The following is a 10,230-nucleotide window of genomic DNA, read 5'->3' on the forward strand; positions in this document are numbered from 1 at the left end:
TGATCTTGCTCAGATGGGATCTGCTAGGCTAGAGATGCTTCCTGGGAAGTTCTGTTCTTGTTTGTAAAATGGGAGTAATAATCTTCTCTCACCTGTCAGGATTATGAGAACAAACAAGCTCATATTCACAAAGTGGCTGGAACAGGACCTGGCACGGCTAACTGTCAACCAAGACATCTCTTTTGTATTAATCTAGTACTAGTAATTATGCTTACCACTTTGGACTCTCCTGGAAGTATGAATGAATTTGAGTATTGTAGGAAGCTTTTTCTTCCATTGAATTTTAAATGACAATGTCATGTCACTGGTTTGAATAGCTGGAAATAACATCTGTTGGTTTGCTTAGTTTCAGAGAAGCGCAAGAATTAAAACAGCATGAAAAATTGCTTACATCATTTTACCTAATTTGAATTTCAGCTGCTGTGTCATCCTTGTGGTGGTTTGAATGAAAATGGACCCCATAGGCTCATAAGGAGTGACCCTATTAGGAGATATAACCTTGTTGGAATAGGTATGGTCCTGTTAAATGTATCTATCACTGGGTTGGGCTTTGAGGTTTCAGGATCTCAACCTAGGCCCAGTAGTTCACTCTTCTGCTGTCTGAGGAAACAGATGTAGAACTCAGCCCCTATCTAGCACTATGTCTACTTGCATACTACTGTGCTTCCCACCATGATGATAATAGACTAAACCTCTGAACTGTAAGCCAGCCCCAATTAAATGCTTTTCTTTTTAAGAGATGCTGTGGTCATGGTATCTCTTCATATGTGATATCTTAAACCATTATGAGAATAATCCCAAAGAAATGGTTTCATATAAATATCTGTCCAAAAGTTTCACTCCATGTTTAGATAAACTGGTCATGAAATATGATAACCACTATCAGATGGCTTCCTAACAGGCCATCTCCCTTCTGCAACGGCAGTGCCCTGATCATGGACATTTTTCAGTGCCATCAAAGCTTGTCTGGTAACTCTGGCATATCTGAGTGTGCACTACAGAAAAAGCAAGCCTCCTCCCTTCCCATATCTGCTTGGATTCCTCATCTGTTAATGCTTCCACCCTTCCTGGAAAACTAACAAGTGTTCTCCTTGTATCTGCGTTTCCAACAGTGTTAACTTTAGATTGCTCTTGTTAAGGATTTCATGCAAATCCTTTATCTTTTTGAAACTTCAAATGTTCTTTTTCACTGCAAAGTTTGAAGTGAAGAGAATGCCAACATTTGGAAGAGAAACAAAATGTCACTTCCATAATCACACTTGATTTATGGAATGATTGATGTGAAAAGAAACTAAACACTAATAGTAATAAAGGTGTGTGCATCTGTGGGTCTTGAGCTTTTGATTGGTGGCAGTTGTTTCTGAGCCTGGGCCTTTTGTTTTACGTTTCTTTGAGTTTTAACTGGAATTTGAATGGAGATAAAGTTTTTATGACTACAACATCTCAATTTTTAGCTTGGAGATAGAAAATATCAGTAGTGTACAAATTTAAATTGAAATTGGGACCTCCACCGTGAAAATATATTTGAAACCATACAAGTTCTGTCATGTTTCTCATTGCAAAGGAAGAAAACACTGCGTGATAGTGAGTTTGATGGGCTGACCTGACATCATGTAGCTTCCCAGGGGTAGCCAAGGGTAAGAACTCAGGGATCAGGGACCGCTCTACTGCAGCATCTGTTGTGCCATTGAAAGCTGTCTTTTTCCAAGTGCCTTTTTAATTTTAATATAAACTCATCAGATAAGTCACCCGAAACAAAGGTTAGTTAGCAATACAAAGGTTAGTTAGCGAAACAAAGGTTAGTTAGCAATACAAAGGTTAGTTAGCGAAACAAAGGTTAGTTAGCGATACAAAGGTTAGTTAGCGATTCTGCAGCATCTTAGTCGGAGGTGAGGCGGGTGAGGGGTGGGCAGCGTGAAGCATTAGATAAGAACAAGAAGGAACACTTGACAGTTTGGTGTGTCTGAAAGGCCACAAAGAGTTCATTCCAAGTGGATCACTCATCAGAAGTCAGAGTCTGAGTCAAGAGGGACTCATGGCAAAAAAGCTAGATATGACTGTGGTTAATGTTCCCACATACACCCTTCAAGTACGCCTACGTATGTGCATGAATGAACCATTATTAATTCCCGTCTGTATTAACCCGATGGAAATTCTGTTGTTGAACTACAGTCATGAAGTAGTAATGTTTTGCACTAAAATTTCTATTTGACTCATTCCTTTGAACTGTTTTACAATTCAGAATAAAATTGACATCAGGAAGGCAATTTCAAGCACCTTCCAAATGACTTTCTCTTGTCTGAATGTCTATTGTTAAAATAAAATATATAGCATAAACAGACCCTTTGTTAGGACACTGTGGCAATGGCTCAACAGAGTTTTAATGTAATCCTTTCAAATGGCACCATCTAGGGTAATCAGAGTTTTCATTAAGCTCTGTGTACAGAGGACACCGTGACAGCAGAGCACAACCCATATGACTCCGTGACCCGATGATAACTTGTGGGAGAAAACCATAGAACTAAAAATAAGTCACAGAGCTGATGGGGGTAGAAACAAAAAGACTGCAAAGGCAAGCTTCTGGTGCTTTCCTGGACCGTCCACTAGCCAGACGACACGATTCAGAAACTGCGAAAACCCACAAGCTCTTCCTTGTTAAAGCCTCACAGGGGCTTTTCTCACAGCTATAGGCTCACTGATGTCTCTAGCGGCAGACACCGGCAGGACCCAGCAGGACCCAGCAGGACCCAGCAGGACCCAGCAGGACCCAGCAGGACCCAGCAGGACCCAGCAGGACCCAGCAGGACCCAGCAGGACCCAGCAGGACCCAGCAGGACCCAGCAGGACCCAGCAGGACCCAGCGCTCAGGGTACATCATGCATCCTTATAAACACCCTTCCCGAGTCTTCCTTCAGACTCGCTTTCTTTCATCTTTTGACCATGCAACAACTCCTAGCTAAATTCAGCAATGGAAATGTTCATATGCTTGCCCCATAAGTAATTTTTTTCATCTCTTTCTTGCTGGAAAACAGGAATATCCAAAGGCTCTTTGTAGAAGAGTCGTGATTCTAAACCCAAGGACAATGGCAAGCAGTTGTCAGTACACATGTTTGAAGTTCCCTTTGTCTCCCCTGACAAAACTTGAGCGGGGGAAATGATCCATTACATTTGGACTTCTTCAGTTCTGGACTTGATAGCTGACAACTTCAAAGCGAACTTATTTTATATTTTGTCAGACTTTGTCATCAGCTTAAGCACAGAGATGCATCATTATTTTTGAATTAGATTAAAAATATAAATATTGGGCTGGAGAGTTGGCTCAGTAATTAGGGCTGTGTACTGTTCTTTCAGAGAACCCAAGTTCAGTTCCCAGATGCCATATTGGGTGGTTCAAAACCACCTGCAACTCCAGCTCCAGGTAGATCTATGCCCTCTTCTGGTCTTGGTGGGCACTGTACTCAGATGCATACACTCACACATCTCTCCTATCCACATATACATAATTAAAATAAAATCATATAAAGGTGGAGAGAGTCCAAAGAGCATTGCAAATTTCTATGTTAGAAAATTCCTGTGTTGGCAGTTATAAAATAAACTGCTTATTCTATCAAAGGTTACCATTAGAACTATGCAGAAGCCTACACAGTGCCAGGAAATGTCTGTAAAGTATGTCTGACACATGAAGAACCCCTTCAATTCAACATCAAAATTATCCCCCAAAACAAAAGATTTAATAAACATTCACGTAGAGCAGTGGTTCTCAACCTTTCTAATGCTGCACCCCTTTAATATAGTTCCTCATGTTGTAGTGACCTCTAACCACAAAATTATTTTTATTGCTGCTTTATAACTGTAATTTTGCTACTGTCATAAATCATAATATAAATATCTGATATGTGACTGCTGTGAAAGGGCTGCTTTACCCACAAAGGGTCTCAGCCAGAAGGTCGAGAGATGCCGATCTAGAGAGATGTAAACGGCCAACAAGTACACAAAAAGATGCTTACCGCTAAGATTAAGATTATTATCGCTACAAAAATTCAGGTAAAACCCATAATGACCTGATGCACTCAACTACTATTATTAAAATCGGAAGATGGTAAGTGTTGGTGAGGGTGTGATAAAGCTGGAATTCTATGCATGCACAGTGAGAGTATAAAATGGTTTAGTCGCTATGAAAGACAGTAAAGACCCCCTCCCCCAAAGTAGATTCACAACACATATGATGTAGCAACTCCAGTCCTGGGCACGTATATTAACTAACTCTGCTATGGCAGCGTTTATGTGATCAGAGGATGACACAATGAGCTGGGGGAAGGTTTGGTTCCACTTCATTTGAACACCATTTATTGGCATTTAGTGCCATGTTCTATGTTAAGGGCCAAGAATGGAAAAGGAATACGATAAGCTCCTTATACTCAAGGACATAATTCCTAAAGGCACATTATTTAATAGTCTATGACCAATGCTATGAGAAGTCTGTGCAGAACAAAGAAGGAAGGCTCTTTGTTGTTATTGTTTAACTTTTTATTGTATGTATATGAGAGCTTGGCTGCTCTCTCTCTCTCTCTCTCCCTCTCTTCCCCTCCCTTTCCCCATCCTCTTTCCCCTTCCCCCTTCTCTCTATGTATATGTATGTATGTATGTATGTATGTATATATGTATGTTATAGTCTAACTTATTTATATAAAATGTAGAAAGTGCTTCTGTCATCACAAGCACACAGTTACATGTTCCAACATCATCTTGGACTTATTTATTCAGTCAGAACTTTGCTATATACCCCTAGCTACCTTTGAACTTACTATGTAGATCAGACTGACCTTGAACTTCCAGTGAGCATCCTCCCTGCCTTCCGTATTAAAGGCCCCCATGCCCATATGTATTTTCTTTGGGCAGTATGCTCTGTTTGATAAGAGTATTCCTAAATACGAGACTAGTCTCTTCCTCGCCCAAAGTAAGAAATGCAATGTGAGGTGGAGGCAAGAGAGGGTCAGGGAATCAGACAATGATAGCATAACACTACCATGGAAGAAATAACACATATCCAGAGAGATGTGAACTGAATTCTAAGGAATGAATAGGCAGACTGTCGATGAGCATGTGTTGAAAGTAGGGTAAAGGTGAAGGGAGAAGGATCGAGGGTGTTCCAGGCAGAAGTTGTGGAGGAGGAGCACGTTCAGGATGAAGACTCATGCACTATGGCCTGGGGATAAATCCCCTAACATGGACAATAGCACACTGATGTTAAACAGTCGTGGTTACGGCCATGCAGACGTCATAACGGAAGAGAGTATTATAAAAAGTCTTACTGCCAAGTGTAAAACGTCAGACATTCATTATAGCCTAAATCCTACTTCTTGGTTTTAGGAAGTCTTATGTTTGAAATATGAGAGCAATGCCATCCATATTGCACAGTTACTTTTTCTGTTGTTGTGATAAAGCACCTCGACCAAAAGCAACTTAAGAAGAGAGACTTTAGTTTAAGCAACCTAATAAGAGAGACTTTAGTTTGGTTGCAGAGAGACAAGTCCATCACAGCAGGGAAACACGGCAGCAGATGGCAGGCATAAAGACAGGAGCAGGAGCAGAGGGACCACAGCTTAACCCCAAGCAGAAAGCAGAGACCAAACCACAAATGGGGTGAGACTTTAAATCTCTAAGTCAGTCTTCAGAGCCACACGTACTCCAGCATGGGTGGTGTAGTAACACCAGCTCAAATACCTCAGTCTGTGGGATGTTTCTCATTCAGATCATCACTCATTCATAAGACATGTGCTAGCCCATTGATTTAGTTATCTTATGGGTAACTAAACATTGGCTATTGTTATTACCATTACAATTAAATAATCTGTTCTTACTTGCTGCTAAGTTTATTTCTTGATGTTTAGATTCCCTTTAATACTTTCTTTGCAGGAGTACCTGAATCCTCCCTGTCATTCATACACTTTAAGGGTGCTTGGCTTTGTGTCTTCTGTTCACGTTCATGTGACCATCCTCTCATTAATGCCCTTTGTCCCCTAGACGTTTTTACTTCTGCCTTCACATCATGTATATGAACAAGATTTTATGTTATAAAATCTAGGAAACACCAACAAGAGAAAAGAACTATAGTGTCTTCCTGAGACTTGACTCCACCTGATGTGTTCCTTTATTCGTTCCAGGACTACTCTCCTCCTTTATTATCCCCATGGGTCTTTCAAACTCCTTCCAACTCAGATAACATGTCGTGGTACCAAATCATTAATTGCAAAAGAGCATTCTGCCTGTGTAGAGCCCAAGAAGATCTGGGTTGGTTTAGAATCATGTGTTGAAGAAAACTTTAAAATTCAAGCACATTCTCTAACCAGACACTCACTCTTGTCCTCTGCATGTCTCACAGGCAAGCCACAAGATTCACGGGAAGCTGTGTTTACCCTGGAACACAGTACAAGGAAGGAACATGGGGAAGAGCAGTACCATTGGCCAATTTCACTTGACCTACCAAGATCACACAGGTTGCATTTCAAACTCTGAAGTGTAGTTCTACTTAAAGTGTCACCTTGGAGATAAATTATCCTCTGGAAGAAAGCTGGCTGGCCTGCCCAGTTCCAAAGCAAAGGAAATGAGAATCTCAAGTTCTGTGTCTTGCACCATGAGTTCTGGTTGTAGATTATATACCTTTAACCTGACAAGCAATGGTACCAGCTATATGACTGCTTTTCTACTAACTCTCTTTCTATCACTTTGTAATTAGAGGAAGGAACTATTCTACAGTGCCCTTCTTCTAATTATTTGTAGTTTAGTTTTTGTATAAGTATGTATTATATGCGGATTCTCTCTTTTCCTACCTCTACTCCCCCGTTAATCCCATTTGTATGCTAGACATTTTTATTTCCACCTTCATATCATATGCATATACCTGATATTTTGTGATAAAATCTAGGAGACACCAACAAAAGAAAAAATATATTGTCTTCCTGAGACTTGATTCTCTAAATGTGAATCTCTAGCTACACCATCTTCCTACAAGTGACATAATTTTCTCCATTTTTATGGCTGAAAAGTTTTCATTTTGTTTACCTATGTTAATAAATTTGCCTATAACCTGTTGTCCTCTGTTGTTGGACACCAGACTGGTTTTGTCATATGTTGACCTGGAGTCCTTTGGGTAAATACTGACTGGGACATACAAAGGAGCATCCTTTTTAGATTTTTAAGAAAGCTCCGCACTGACCTCCATGTAGTGGCTGGACATGTTTACATCACCACTACAGTTTATCAGAGTCCCCACATCCTCTACAGCATCTCTTGTGACTTGTTTCTCAATGGATGCCATTCTGACTGCAGTGGGATGGAACCTCATTGTAGTTTTGATTTCCATTTCTTTGATGTACACTTCTATACATTTATTGGCTATTTGTAAACCTAGTTATTGATTGTGTTGTTGACCTCTAAAAGGAGGACATTGAAAAAAAGGAAAATGGGACATTTCTAAGAGCTAAAAGACAGCAAGGGTTTAAAAATGCCACTATCTAGACTCTAGAATCTAAAGTTTACAGACCATCACAATCTAATGATGTTTCCTACATCTATGGTCACCTGAGTTGGATTCATACAATGCTGGCTCTGTAAGCAATCGGAATGGAAGGAGAATGGGATCATGATCTCTACCCTTTACTAACAAACTACTGTCTATTGATAGATTCTGGAAGCTAAATGTGTCATCTAGATGATAAATTATTCCCAGGAGAGAAAGCAAGTTGGCTGGCCCAGCTCTAAAGCAAACACGATGTGAATCTCAAGTACTATGTCTTGCACAATGAAGTCTGATCATAGTTCGTGCATCATGTCTCCAGTTGAATACACACAACTGTACATGTATGCTGTGCCTACCAGCCTCTAAAGAATAGCTGTAAACACACGGTCACACAGGCTGCCTTGGTTAAACCAGGTAGGTTACAAAACAAACCAGACATGAATGTGAGAAAGGTTTATAGGAGGAAGGAGGACAGAGGTGGTAGAGAGATTTGAGAGGGTAGAAGGTAAGAATGGACAGTGTGCATTTTGTACATGTAGGAAACTATCTAAGGACAAATTTAACTCATAAAAATACTACATGGCATTGAAGAAGACACTAGAATGGAGAAAAGCTTATGCTCTACAGTAAATACTTCAAGCACCCTCTCAAGAGCACTCTAGTCATTCACGGGAATAAAAAGGCCAACGACCGACACAAGGGTCCTCATGAAATCAAACAGACTTTTTGATAGCCAAGGAGACCAGTGAAGGAAGAGGCAGCTTTGGTGAGGTATACATATGATAAAGGAATAACATCTGGAATATACAAAGAATCCAAAGAAGTAAACAACAGGAAGTCAGTTTTTAAAACCAGTGATTGGAAGGCCTGCTGTTGGCCATGCTACAAACTGCGGAGGACAATGTTAAACTGCACTGAAGGAGACAGATGGCTCAGGACACTTCAGTAAGCTCCGACCTGTCAATATCTTAATGCTGTTTAGGCATGTGCTAAGTCAACAGGTCCAAGAAAGGAAATGCTTTTCAACCAAGCTATTTAATATCAGTAAATTGCAAAGGACAAGTAGACTATGTGCTAAGAGAGAAAAAACATCTCCATAATTCCATAGTTCAGTAGTGATTGAGCATAAAAATAGATGTGAGAATATCCTACTTGAACAAGTGGTACAGGGCTGTAATTCAAGCACATGGGAAGCAAAGACAGGAAGATCAGGAGTTCAAAGCTATCATCAGCTCCTCAGGGACAAGGGGAACTCAAGACCAACAAACAACAGGACCCAACAGGAGAAGTGCATCTGTCCTACCTATCTCTTGACTCTCTCCTCTTCACCTCTCCCTGCCTCTTTAGAGTCTATAGATGTGCCCAGGGCTCCGTGGGAAGACTAGGGAAGGAGAACGCCAGCAGAGGCCACTGTGTTTGTCACTTTCCTCACCATCTCAACAAACCATGTGATGGGACAGCTGAAAAGGAGGAACTGTGTATTTGAGTTCATGCTTGCAGATCGACTGGTCTACCACACTGAGGAGGTTAGAGCAAAGCAGTTCACATCCTAGTAGCTGGGAGTTACAGAACAGGGAAGAGGAAAGAGGAAGGAGCTAAGATATGGTATCAAGATAAGATACTAGCCAGAGACTTGCATCTCTCAGCTTGAACCTTCTCCAAAAATTCCATCCCCCAGGGACTCTCTCCATGTAGGTATGCTCCCAGGGTCTCCCCACCCCCACCCCCTGCCTAGTCTTTTCCTTCTGGTCTCTCCAGACTTACTTAGTCCAGAAGCAACTTGCTCCAGAAACACCTCTTCCCCTCCATCCCTCTCTCTCTCCTCTGTACTTCTTGGGGACAGCACTTCTTGGTGTGATGTCGTCTCCCCAACTCTCTTTACCACTTCCCCTCTCAGCTCTTCTTTCTAGACCATATCCATATGTGTTACCTGCCCACCAGGGACCCATAGCCACCACACTTACCTAGTATCCAGAGTGTGCAACAGTCACCAAAGGATGGAGCACCCACTCCCAACAAAGATAATGCTAGATACCTACACCAGGGAACTCCTCGAACATCACAACTCCAGATGCCGAGATCCCGGAACAAAAACACACTCACAAACAGCCAAGACAATATGCCTCCTCCAGAAAGAAGCCAGCAGCCCTATTGCAATAGGCCTTGAAATATGCAATTTAACTGAAGCACAAGATAAGGGCTTCAAAATTAAATTAAATTATGAATATGTTTAAAGACCTCAAAGATGATATGACCAAAATGCCTTAACAAAGACTGGAGAGACATTCAAGGCATAAAAGTAGAAATACATTTTCCTAAGGAAAATCCAAACTGAAGCAAAACTGGAAATAAAAAACTTAGGATGTCAAAACCTTCAGCAAGAAGCCTCACCAGTAGATGACAGGATATGGAAGAGAGGATTTTGGGTCTTGAATGCAGGTAGAAGAAGTGGATAGCTCAGGCAAAGACAACGTGAAATCAACCTTCTGTGCCAAGACCTAGGCCTGCTGGCATCTTGGTCTGAGTTGGGGCATGGGTGGAGGCACTTGGCAATAGACGTCTTGATCTCAACAGTTGGGAATCTCATCTGAGACTGGAATGATTGTGTTCCCTTGGGGTTTGTGGATAATAGAAGTACCCACTGTGCTCCTACTCTGTGTCGGGCCTTGTTCTGGGTGCTGGGATTAAAACTCAAAGAGAAAAAACACCAA

This window comes from Mus caroli, unplaced genomic scaffold, assembly GCF_978045245.1.
Source record: "Mus caroli unplaced genomic scaffold, Mus_caroli_1 scaffold_4, whole genome shotgun sequence".
Taxonomy (NCBI): domain Eukaryota; kingdom Metazoa; phylum Chordata; class Mammalia; order Rodentia; family Muridae; genus Mus; species Mus caroli.